The sequence below is a fragment of the Pezoporus flaviventris genome, unplaced genomic scaffold, assembly GCF_033815535.1.
Source record: "Pezoporus flaviventris isolate CSIRO_AGI_PZ_B2104156 unplaced genomic scaffold, CSIRO_AGI_Pfla_v1 ptg000093l, whole genome shotgun sequence".
Taxonomy (NCBI): Eukaryota; Metazoa; Chordata; class Aves; order Psittaciformes; family Psittacidae; genus Pezoporus; species Pezoporus flaviventris.
The window spans coordinates 1,950,576-1,962,046 of NW_026892641.1; the positions used below are offsets into that span (position 1 = coordinate 1,950,576).

At 51.0% G+C, this 11,471-nt stretch overlaps 1 protein-coding gene across 2 annotated transcripts in view; it reads right to left on the bottom strand.

Moving 5' to 3' along the window:
• GRIK4 (glutamate ionotropic receptor kainate type subunit 4) overlaps positions 1-10,871 on the bottom strand; it is a 179,340-nt gene extending 168,469 nt beyond the window's left edge. For both annotated transcript variants that reach the window (XR_009747314.1, XM_061475992.1), the window contains exon 1: positions 10,807-10,871. The gene's annotated coding sequence lies outside the window, so the exon portion shown is untranslated. The remainder of the gene's footprint in view (positions 1-10,806) is intronic.
• Positions 10,872-11,471: the final 600 nt, after the last annotated feature.

Here is an 11,471-nt window from a genome sequence, read left to right on the forward strand (position 1 = left end):
TACCAGCGCAATGAAGATGTGATTGAGAATGTCATGTTCTGGGTGCATGAGCAATAGTCTCATAACTCATGATCTAAAATAAATTGTTCCATCATTTGTACAAGTTAGGAGATATTCCAAGTCAGACAAGCTGAAAGCAGAAGTTTAAACATACTCAGCATGGCAGAAGGAATATTAATTTCCCTCCCCCCTATATAAACGTTAAATCACAGCCTCTCACTTAGGGTTAATCAATCTTTCAATGGTGCTCAAGCCCACCAAACACAAACATTTTTTCCTGCAAAATCTGGCAGAAAAGGGCTTCACTGAAGCACTGGAAAAGGCTTTGACAAGTCCCCAGCGAAAAGCACTACATGAGAACACACATAACCTCACTGCTACATACCAGATACCCTGGACGGCTTGTCCATGATTACCTGACTAAGGAGCCATTTATGTGAAAGATGCCATAGGCAATGTAGGTTTCGGTTCCCCCTTCATTCCCATAAAACACTATTCACTTCCATAATTGAACCTTCAGCAACAAAGAACCTCTAACAAATGAAGCAATTTCTGGGGAAACTCAGACCCTAAATCCATGCAGACAACAGCTCCTGGGCAGAGTTCAAACACATCCCCTGCTTAAATTCTTTATCTCAGGCCACTTAAAACCCCTGAAGAATAGATGCATTAAACAGACTTGGGAGAGAACAAGAATGGCACTGCAGGCTGAGATCACTCCAAAAAGGAGGAGAGGATGCTAATTATACCACTGTTAAAATGGAATCACTGGGGGAATAACAACAAACAGTCAAGACAGTTAAGCAGTGCAAGAGCTGCTGTACTACTTCATCAGTGCTAGGCCACCCTCCTGAATGGAGAGTAACAGATGACATCAATGTGGTGACAGGCAATCAATGAACACTCAATTAACAGTTACAATATTACTAACTTAAGCAAAACGTGCTTTTGCTAATGGCAAGCTCCTTTGTACTGATACCACCCTAATTTAGTTTTCTTCAACGCACCAACATCAGACGTTGAAAGAGAGAAATTCAGATGCCACCATGGGAGAGGAAATACCCCTTTGATTCTGCAAAGGGCCAAGTCAAAGGGACAGAAGGAGACAAGACAAGGCTGCAGGATGATAGGCTGCTGGAAATGTCCAAGGCCAGGTTGGACGGGGCTTGGAGCAACACGTTTAAGGTGCAACACGTTTAAAGTGCAACATGCCACTGCGTTTTCTTGCCATTGCTCCTTCCCACTCCTACCTTGCTCTGCAGCTTTAAGTTTGGCAAGGAGCTGGGTATTAGGTGAAAGTAACCCTCCTAAGCATACCCTGTGCCCTAATTAACACACCAGCCACCACCTGAATGGTAATGATACCTCTTAATCTCTCTCCCTGAGTTTGCTGAACATGGCCCAGGTGGTGGCATAAGGGATTCGTAGTTGCAGCATCCTTTGTTTCCGTGCAACTCCACAGCCGGCAAGCTGACCTAAAAGAACTCTGCAAGATGCATCATTCCAATTTAGAAACAGCCAAAGTACCAAGTCCTGGGTAATTTGCTCCTCTCCTTAAATATAAAGCTGTACAAAAATAAAACATGCCTTTCTCTCATCTGAATTTATCTAGCTGGAGCATCCAGACGCAGACCCACATCCTGCCTCCGTACTTTTGGCTAGCAGAGGTCCCTTCGTCTGGTTAAGTACTTACAGACAGTAATCAAAACACCCCTTAACCTTATCTTAGTTAAAAAGAACAGATTGAGCTTCAGTTCTGTCTCCAGCATGTTTGAGACTTCACACCATCCCTGTGGCTCTTATCTCCCACCAGTTTGCCAACATCATTTTAAAGGTACAGATACCGCGGCTGCACACAATGATCTCCCTACCTGTATTCATTATTTCTTTGCTTAGACAGCCAAAGATAGCATTAGCACTCCTGAGAAGCCACACCACAAGACCAGCTAGCTATTGATAAGATAATGAAATTAAGCTTCAGCTTCTCAGCTTGGCATGGCAGCTCCCAGGGGTTCCTCTCCCAAAGTGTGGTTTTACTCCCTACTCTCCTTAATGTGGATTAGTAAATTATCACATGCCAGTGATGCTGCAAGAGCTGTCTGTACATTTACCAGTTCCCACCACAAAACAACCTGACTGCACTTCATGCTCTTTCTCAAACCCTCACGTTTGTCACAGCACCGGAACACGGCTTACCCTGGCTCAGATAACACAGGTCATGCTGCAGACACCTCAAAACCAGAGCTTGGTTCACCATCCCATACGTGAGCTTCCTGCTGTCAGGATCCCAGGCAGAACAGGCCATTCATTGCCCCGACACAGCTGCAGGTCCCAAACCTGCAGTAAAGCCAGCTCCCGGGAGCCAAACCAGCTCCATCAACCACAGCCAGGCAGTGCCAGGGTATCTGCACTCCAGGCTCCTGCCAGAAACCATCTACCACACAAGGACTACAGCATTTCACACCCCTTCCAACAGAACTACCCCTGCCACACAGTGCTGGTTCAGATGCAGCTCAAGACATAGCTGAGATCCTCCTCCTAGAGCCATCATCGTGCCTCTGACCCACACAGGACAAGGAGCCGGAGCCAGCCCCGAGGTGTGCTTTGGGCAATGCTTGCCAGCACATTGCAGATTCATGCCATATCTGATGCCAGATAGAAACTGCAAACTCATCCAGCATTTGAAGGGATCAGGACCCAGGGGTCTGCATTAAGAACCTTTCTCTCTCCCTATCCCCAGCCTTACCAGTCGGATGCTAACACCAACTGCTTTTGCACCAAGAAAGAAATTCGTCCCAGCAAATGTGCAAGCACTGACATCTTAAGACAAAAAAGGTGCAGATTTCTCAACTGTTCACTGTGTATTCTGGAAATACATTCTTAGGGACTATTAAATCTGGGGATTATGGACTCGATGAGCAGCAGCTCAATGGACTAGCTTGCAAATACGTCTTCAGACAATCCTTAAAATGCAGATTAATTATCTAAGAGACCAGAACATTTATTTTTCCTGCAGACTTTCTAATGATCTGTTGCATAAACAAACATCCAGACAGTTCTGTTTGCGTTTGTGTTGGCTGGGATGCTCTTCAATAACTAAAGAGTGACTGAGGAGACTTAAATCTTATTTAACACTCGGCAGGAACAGAACAAAAGGCATGTCAGTCTAAATCACAGGAAGATACGTCTCCTTTAAAGACCCTTGAGAAGTCCATAGTAATGGTACCTAAAGGCCCTGTTTCCCAAACACAAAACTTCAGATAGGCCACGCAGCATTGCATTCTTTCCATTAGGTTTCATTAAAGAAGTGACATCATTTAACAACTAGTATTCCCACCAACCCCTTTTTAAGTGAGCAAGGCATTTTGTACGACAGACATGGTGTTCAGGGCTCTCCCACATTCAGATTACCACCGCTGCCCGACTAGGAGTTGCATTTGGACGACCTGTACAGCAGAAGATTGACTTTGGGGGAACCATTACGTGATAGCTGCCATTATAATGGGCACAGGGTTCTGCTGCTGCCCTCACCTCCTACTTCCTGAGTGATAATTTGAACCCTTAAAGTTAGAACCTGAAAATCCCCTCTTGCTGTTTAAGTCTGCCATTGATAGAGGATTACATTGATAGAGGATCAATCACAGCGGTCATGTTCTCAGTAAGGGGAATGAATGTGTTCTTTGTAGACTGTTTTCAGCTTCCAACTGCTCCATTTCCTTGCCCCTTCTCTGATAGGCTAACATTGCTGCTGGATATCAAAACCAATGCAAAGCAAGTGTGAAACATTATTATTCCAGCTTCACACCCACTTTCCCTTGGTGTGAACAATAATGCAGAGCGCAAGACAGTGATGAATTGGACCTGGAGAGGACCAGATGCTCTGTGAACATTAGCACAGTCTCTGCCCCAAACATTTTTCAGCTTAAACAGAGATGTGATAGCCTGCTTTCAAAGCTGCCCATGCACACATACTATCTTTTAACACCAGGTGTTACCGGATCACACACAAGGTGGAGCAGAAACAGAAAACAAGCCGAGACCAAACAAGAAAACAACGGCAAATAGTGAGTGTGGGTAGAGCGAAATACCTTTTGATCAAGCTATTTTGGGGTGAAAAAAAGCAGGTTTGGCACATCTAACAGCTTGCAGATCAGTGGTTTCAGTGCACTAGTGTGTTTGCAGCCAGGCTCTGCCCGTGGCTCCGTTTCTTGCCTCTTCACCTGAGGTGAGCCACATTAAGAACGACTCTATCAGACACAACAATTTGCTGCTTCATCATATTCTATAAAGAGAAAGCACGGGGTTGATGCCCAACATGAATCCCACTACAGACTCAAACATCAGTGACAAGGAGCATTGCAACCACTCAGAGCAGGGCCAGAGAGGCATTAAAAACCTCACTTCATTCAGAGAAACATCAACTTCTGTCGCTGCACCCCAAAACCCTTGGTTTCCACAGAAAAGTTACAAGCAAACATGAAGGCAATAGAAAACATGGCAGTGATGTTTAACAACCCATCCCATACTAGCTTTGCTACCCGATTCAGATGTCCGTGCAGGAAGGGGAGCGAGGGTGAGGAGCCACTACCATGGAGAAAGAGCTGACTTTGTGCTGAATCAGCTGAGGTGCGATCACACAGTTCATCCATAGCCATGGGAAGCACCCACCGTGATGCTCCCAAGGGATGCAGGTGAACTGGCATTAGGATGCACAGAAAGAGCTGTTCCCCACCAGCCATCATCCTCCCCCCCCCCGACACACAATATATGATGATCCCAGAAAGGAAAAAACCTGCTTCTTAAATACAGCAAAACCTTTCAGGAGCTGAGCACATGCCAGAGTGGGTGGGAAATGAGTATTATTATTACCGTGTGCTCCCGGGGTCTAAGACCTCAGATGACTTGTTTGTGCCCAGAATGAATTCCTGCAGACTCATTACAAACCCTTGCAAAGCAGGGTTTATAAGGTCACAGAAGAATTTCCATTAACTGTAGCCCAGCTCGGGATTGCCACGATGATCTATCTCTCCCATTTATGCATACGCAATAAAGCCAAGACGAAGCTCCTTTGCTTTATTTCCACATCATTGTGCTGATGCTGAGCTAACCAAATAAACAAACTGAAAAGCGAGTGGGGAAGGAGGGGGGGGGGAGAGGAACAGAGAGAATAAGGGAAAAGAAATGTGTGCCAGGCTCTCTCGCTCATGAAGGATGCAAATAAATTCCACAAGCTTTGAAGCCGGGAGATCTCGGCAGAGATGAAAATCCCCCTCGTGCTGGATGGCTCACCGGGTGCTCAGTTAAGACACTGCTTGGGCATGTATTATGCAGCTGCTTCCATGTAAAGGATGGTCAGAATAGTTCCTCTGCCACCTGACCAAGACCTGGCTCAGGGCTTTGCAATCGAGCAGGAACAGGAACCCTCTGGGCTCTCTGATCCCCCTGCCACCACCGTGAGACAGCATCAAACAGTAACACTCCCCTTCCAACACTTCCCAAGTCTCTGGGTAAGAGGCACGGAGGATGTGTCCATCCACTCATGCAGATGGACAGCTTACATCTCAGCTCCCTTCTTCCTTCCTTGGAAAACCCGGGGGGGGCAGTCACCAGGACTCAGCACAGTTCCCCATAATCCACCATAAAGCCCAGCTGGATGCAGCACTATCTGGATGCCCACAGCTCCTGCTCCAGCAGCACTGAATCCCTAACCCAACACAAGAGGCTTTGGGAAGAGCTGACTGTCCCTGCTCCATCACTGCAAACACCCCTTCCACAGACCCCCTGGACCACACAGCCCACCTGCACCTCCCATGGCTCCCCTTTGCCCACACAACCACAAGTCCTCATCAGGGGCACACGGATCACACCCCTGCATGCTCTCCTATGGAATCCCACAGAAGCCCTTTGGCTACATCATTAGGAAAAGATGTGCTTGTGTTTTACCTTTTCATGTGCTTGTCATGCTCAGCTCTGAGTTATACCCTGACTACAGTGGCCGAACCACCGGCACGCTCAGATCCATCAGCCTTGTCTCTTAATCCTTCCAAATGTTCAGCAGCTAAAGCAAACCCTTTCTGTTCTCACTCCCTCTAACTCAGCTCTGATCTGCTTCCACCTCCAAATCATTAAAGAGAATAAATAAGCCTAGCCCCAGTGTGAGGAGCCTTCACATAACCACCTATCTATGCTCTGATCAGCACCCCTCCATTACACTTCTGTTTTCCACAGCTTAACTAGGAAAGCTGGCACTGAACTCTGCCCCTTACCCTATAGCTATTTATTTCCAAAAATAGTCCCTTTCAGGTGAGTCTAATGAAAAATCCAAATAAATGAGGTACATTTCCAGTGCCTATTTCATTACCCTGCCAAGCTGCAAGTAGCATTAGGAAGGCAGGCTTCCCTACTCATCTTCCCCATATAAGCTATGGTGATTTAACCCCCCAAGGTTAGACCCATCCATTCCAGACCCATTATCTGTGATAATTAGCACCCCCCCACCTAGCATAGAACAGAAGCAAAACTCACCTACCCTCAGATTTGGTTTCTGTAAAGGCATTGCATGGTAAAACTCCTGCTGTATCTGGCAGCTCCTTTTGACCGCTTCAGTTCCTCTGGGGTAACTTCCCAGCAAGGAGGAAGAGGAGGGACCATCCCTTCCATGTTAACAGCTGGTTCTATTTCACACTTTATTTACTTCAGGGCTCTCAGATGAACCATCCCCAGTCCCACTCATTTACAACACCCAGGTTTTTTTCCCTTTGGTCATTATTTGCTCTTTAAACAGTTCAATCACTGCTAATTTACTGCAAATGGGGGGAAGGATTTCCTCAACATGCTGGTACAAGGAAATCACTTTTCCTTCAGCCAGTGCTTCTCTCTGCCACAGCTTCTCCTACATGCTGGGGTTCAGGGAGCCTCCATTCACTACTGCTGCCCATTTCAGCATCCTGCAGTTGCCTGGCTGTGCCGGACACCACCTACACAACATTGCTGATGCTGCACTGCATCCAGGAGCACGGGGAGGCTTTCCCCAGCTCCAGCAAGGTCTCCCACAGAGGCAGAGCAACGAGCAGACACCGAGGTCCTGTGTCGAGCTCACCTCATTTGGCTTAGTCATAGAGAAGCTGGTGGCAGGAGAGCGGTGATAAATCACAGCTGAGCCTCCTTTCTCCCCTCTCTTGCACAGCACCTGCAGAAACGTGGCTGAAAAGCACCCAAGGAGGCCCAGGCTCAGTTCATTTACATTAGCTCCTATAGACACTAGGTGAGCATTTCAAGGTACAGGAAACATTCCTGGGTTTACTGCCCTGATAGCTTTTGAACTGGTTGAAGTTTGTGATCTCTGCTCTACCCATCTGCTACTCGCTGTCGACCAACATGGAAATGATCCTGTTTGAGCTGGTCCTCACTGTGTTTTGCTGCACCTTCGTTAAAACTGCCCCATCCACCCCCAGCAGCACACCAAGCCTTCCACAGGCACAGAACAAAGGCCACAAAAAGCACTGTTGGATTAACAGCACTGATTATCCTTCCAAGCCATGTCCCGTGCATCAGGCAAAAAGTTACTATGGGGAGTTATCAGGGTGTTCCTTCCTATTCACACACAGCAAGATGTTCCCTGTATTAAAAGATACTTCAGCCTTATGTATGCTGTCTTCGAAGCCTCTCGTTCAGGGCAGAAAAACAGTTCTGAGAAGGCTTGCAAAACTTTTGTCTCACCTTTTGCCACCTAAAGCATGAAAAATAAATCAAATCTGACCCTAGCAAGTCCTGGGCATGAAGATCTTCCCCCTCAAAGTCAGAAAGAATCAATATCCAAAACCCAGGCTCATCAGCAAGCCTTTAAAAAGGGCAAGACATCTGCAGATGCTTAGTGCAGGCTGAATACAGAATAGAGCTTAAGCAATTGTTAAAGAAATCAAAGTTTCTTAGGTGCTGCTCTGTATCTCTGTCCATACGGCCCAGTGATGTCTGAGTCTAAGCATGTACCTGCTCCTTCATCACTTCTCCTCCTCTCCCCTGCTTTTCCCCCTTTCTGCCATGGAAGCCCACCCTCCCGCATGGACAGGCTCTCGCTCCGCATGCACAGCCAGCAAAACCACACAGCTCCTCTCCCAGCAAAGGAGACCAAGGCCTCATCTCACGTGGAAAACCAGCTGCTGCTCCCAGAGAAAGCATTACCTAAGCCAGCGTGGTCAAAGCAGAGATCCTACACTGCAGACGGATGCTTGCCCATCAGAACTCATGCGATCAGTCAGCACCTGAGGATCTTCCCCAAGTCCCGGGTGAGCTGTAAGTTCACTCGCTTTGCAGCAAGCAAAGGAATCAGCGTGAGCACGCTCCCCTGCGCTGGAGATGGGATTTCCTGACCAAACGTAGCTTCCAGAATAGCCAGTTTGGAGGCAGCACCTCCTTGCTGTGCCTTTGATGAGCTCTCTGAGGACCAGCTCCCTCGAATCGTTTGCCATTCACCCACAGATTGCTGCATGCTCCTTGGCACCCGAGCAGTTAGGTCTTTGCCAGCCCACATGACTGCTTGGCTTCTCCTCCTTGCACAGCTTGCAAAAGAAATCTCCAGCAAGAAACTTGCAGACAGCATCAGCACCGTCTCCGTGGGTCTCTCACTCGCTGGCAGCTGCCCTAAACCCCCTTTCAGAGCCAACCTTTCACAGGTGACTCTTCTCAAGGAGATGCTGATGCCTCCATCAGCCTCTTCCCACTCTGGGAAACCCAGTGGCCTTCCCACAGCCCTTCATTTGGGGCTCACGCTGCTCCCATCACCAAGAGCACACACATCATCTCCGCAGGAGCCAGCCCTTAAGGGGTTAAAACAAACTGCCATTTAAAGAGCATTCCCATCAGCTCTATCACACTCTGAAGCCCCTTCCTGCTCAGCACAGGCTGTCAGCTCCCCCTTGCCCACAACCCAGGTACAGGTGTCTCACTTTAGGGTGTTAATTCACGGCAGGTGTGGGGAAAGCAGCACCTGCAAACCAGACAGAGCCACGCAGCAACTTCCCAACTTCTGACTCTGCTAATGAGACCCATCCCCGAAATGGAAACCAACGGGGAAAGGTTCAGCCGCTTACCATATATTTCTCTACCCAGATGGTTCCCTTCAAATACACATGCTAATATGCATAAACACTAAAGCAGACTTGCACCAAGGCACTTTTTAAATGCCTTGGCACGGTGGGAGCCTCTCTGCAGATTGCTTCCACAGAGCACACTTCTACCCCTATGCAAAACGCAGACTAAAGCAAGCCATGGCAGAAAAGCACCGTTAGAACATCATCTCCTACCTGCGAGCACACACGTCCTATGTAGAGCCCAGGAGCCTGTGGCAGGAGCTGCTGCCGGCAGCTCTACGGGAGCACCAGCGACTCCATGGGGATGCTTGCTTGCTCGCTCGCTCGCTCTCCGATGCTGTAGAGCCTCGGCTGCCTGTCCAGGGAAGCAGGGAACGCTGTGCTCCCGGCTAACTGCGGCGGTCACATCCAGCCGGGATGCGGCTCCTCGGAGGAAAGGCTTCACAGAGACAAAGGGACTGGGTCCTGCTGGGGGCGAGCAGAGGAACCTCCCGCTGCCGCGGCGTGGGACAGCCAGTGCCCAGCAGCGCTCGGGCAGGAACGGTGCCCAGGATGCGGTGGCAGAGTGAGCCATCCCCTCGGCATCTCCCGCTAGCGGAAGGCCCCCGGGGAAGCGGGGAGCAGCTCCGGCTCCTCCGGGAAGCAGCACCACGCTGCAAAGGCCACACGTGTGGGAGACGAAACAGCCCCCGTGCGGGCTGAATTAACTTCCCCAGGGTCACAACCTCGGGGTCTCACACCTGGGAAAGGAAAAAGCCTGATGGGGGATGAGAGCTGAGTAACGCTCACAGCATCTCTGCTGTACGCAGAGCTCCCAGAGCTGCAGGCTATGCCGGAGTTTAAGCATCAACAACACAGAATAAAGTTGGGCCTAGGAAGAGGCTGCTGCATGGAGTTTCCCCCCACTGCCCAGAATCGACACTGCTTGCTCATTAAAGGAGTCTCCGCCAGCATCAAACCTGCACGTCTGCGCATACAAGTACCTCATGTATCCCAAGACAAATTATTCACGAGCACAACTCCAGCGAAACGCATTCCAGAACAATGAACCTTTTCTTTCCAATCCGAAGCCTGAGAAAAATCTCACTTCAACACCATCTCCCCCCCTGCCTATGCCTGTCGCACGCAGGCTGAGAATACAGCAACACGCAAGTACCCGGGGAGCATCCATTCCAGCCAGCCCCGCTCCCGGTGTCCACCGCACGCTGGAGACATCCCGGGGACCGTTCCTAGGTAACCCAGAGGAGTTGCAGTCACACAGAGCCCCCCATTCCCCGCACTCCGTGAACTTCAGCTCTCCCGAAAGGGGGAACACGACATTTTGCAACTCTTCCTACGCTAAACACACTGCGGCCACCAACATCCCCCCCCTCTCCACACACACACACACACAAGGGCTGGTAACAAAGTCCTTCACCAAGTGCTGCCGTAACCGGGGCGAACGGGGCTGCTGCCGCCGGCAAGCATGGGCGCGTCCGGCTCCGCTTCGCCCCCCGCTCCGAGCCTTGCCCGGGGCTCCCAGCGCCTCCCGGCTCCGCAGCGGCGGGCGAGCGGCGCATCCCGGGCCCGGGCATCCCGCGAGGGGGGGGGGGGGGGAACGGGGGGACGGACGGGGACCGCGGCCGGCGCCTCCACAGCGGGGAGCGGTGCTCTGGGTCCCCGCCGCCCCTTCATCCCCCCCCCGTGCCCGGTCCTCCCTCCCCGCGGCGGCTCCTACCTGGGCTGGGCGGCGCGGCTCTGCCAGCGGCTGCTCCGGCCCCGTTCCGACCGCGGCGGCGGCGGCGTCGGGCCCCCAGCGGCGAGCGGGGGAACTGCAGGGGCGGCTGCCGGGGCACGGCGGCGCGGGAAGGGGGTGAGCGGAGCGGGGGCCCCCCCGCGGGCGTGCGGGGCAGCGTGGAGCGGGGCGGGATGGAGGGAGGTGGGAGGTGGGATGGGAGGGCAGGAGGTGGGATGGAGGTGGGATGGGAGGGCAGGAGGTGGGATGGAGGTGGGTTGGGAGGGCAGGAGGTGGGATGGAGGGTGGGATGGAGGGCAGGAAGTAGGGGCTGGAGAACGGAGATCGAAGGAGGGCAGAGTGAGGATGGCAGGAAACGGGGCAGAAACCAGGATGGAGGGAGCAGAGGGATGCAGGAAGGGGAGGGGACTGAGGAGGGGGTCAGGAGGGCAGGGAGCAGTGGGGTACTGGAACTGTTGCTTCCAAAGTGACCGGTTCTCCTAAGGCTGAGCACTGCCGAGAGGGAAAGGCTGTGCCTTCTCTCCCCACACATCCCAAATCCTGAGCTGCTTAGCACTCCCTGCTCTTAGCCACAGCCCTGACCTCTCCCTTTGCGTCCTCTCCTTCTTCACTGCTTGGAAAGGACACTTTTGCCCAGGGCTCCTAAA